Source organism: Geospiza fortis, unplaced genomic scaffold (genome assembly GCF_000277835.1).
Source record: "Geospiza fortis unplaced genomic scaffold, GeoFor_1.0 scaffold106, whole genome shotgun sequence".
In the NCBI taxonomy this organism is placed as follows: Eukaryota; Metazoa; Chordata; class Aves; order Passeriformes; family Thraupidae; genus Geospiza; species Geospiza fortis.
Genome location: NW_005054377.1, coordinates 2,329,994 through 2,331,344, shown reverse-complemented (window position 1 = coordinate 2,331,344; position 1,351 = coordinate 2,329,994).

Below are 1,351 nucleotides of genomic sequence, written 5' to 3'. Positions count from 1 at the left end.
TAATCTGACAGGAACAGCTCCCTCCTCCTTCCACATCAACATGTACAAAATATACGTCAGCAATGCTTGCTGGAGCTCATCTCTGTGCCCACAGGTTTCAGCTTTGTGGCAAATTGCCAATTCCAGATCTTGCTGTAAAAATTAAAAAAAAAAATTAGTGTGTGGCAGTGTTGCATACAACTCGGGATCTCCAAGGAAACCTGAAAGCAGAAAGGTTTGGAAATAGAGCTGTGTCTCTGCAGTAGGTGGGAACTGCTGCTGTTCTCTCTCCTTGGATTTGAGTTTATTTTAACAATAAGTTGTTGACTTGAGCAAAAAAATAAAAGCTGGACATAGAATCAGTGATGTTCATCTCAAGTGTGTCCTTTTGGTAGTTTCTTAGTTAAAAATGGGTGTACATGGAAATTCCAGCTGCCTGGAATTGGTTAACAGCTGCCTGTTGAGGATGGTACCAGTGACTTTCCTTAGCTATGTAAGTGGTCTCATTAATGGGAACTGGATTTAAAGATGGGTTGCAAATCAGCTGGGAATGCTGGAGATAAACACCTCTGCTGAAGGCAGCTGCTTCCTAGGCAAGACTTGCACAGCCTCTCCCTTGGGAACTGCAACAACTTTGAGTAGTTGCAGGTTATGGGATTGCTGAATAAACGAATTAATGGCGTTATGGGGCCAAAGTAGGTGGTTAATGTCCCTTCTGCAGAGTGTTGGCCAAGTGCCTATCCAAAACAAAGTATCACAGAATATCCTGAGTTGGAAGGGATCCACAATGGTGATCAAAACCCAGCTTCTGGAAGAAAGCCACTCACAAAAAAGAACCCCAAAAGCTGAATCTTGCACTTTGAAGGATGGGGATGGAGCTGGGTATATATTGGGTTCTCAGCACAGGAAGGGTGTGGACTGTGGAAGCGAGTCCAGAGGAGGCCATGGAGGTGCTCTAAGGGCTGGAGCCCCTCTGCTGTGGAGGCAGGCTCAGACCTGGGGGTGTCCAGCTTGGAGAAGGCTCCAGGGAGACCTCAGAGCCCCTTTCAGTGCCTAAAGGGACTCAGGAGGGCTGGAAAGGGACTTTGGGACAAGGGGGAATGGCTTCCTACTGCCAGAGCACGGGGTTAGATGGGGTACGGGGAAGGAATTCTTCCCTGTGACAAGGGGTTGGTGGCTGGGATGGAATTCCCAGAGAAGCTGTGGCTTCTCCCCCCATGACGTGTCCAAGGCCAGGCTGGGCGGAGCTTGGAGCAACCTGGGATAGTGGAAGGTGTCCCTGCCATGGCAGAAGGTTGGAACTGGAAGGTTTTCACGCTCCCTTCCCACGCCAACCCTCCCGCGCCTCCATGGAGGCTCCGCTCGCCTCACG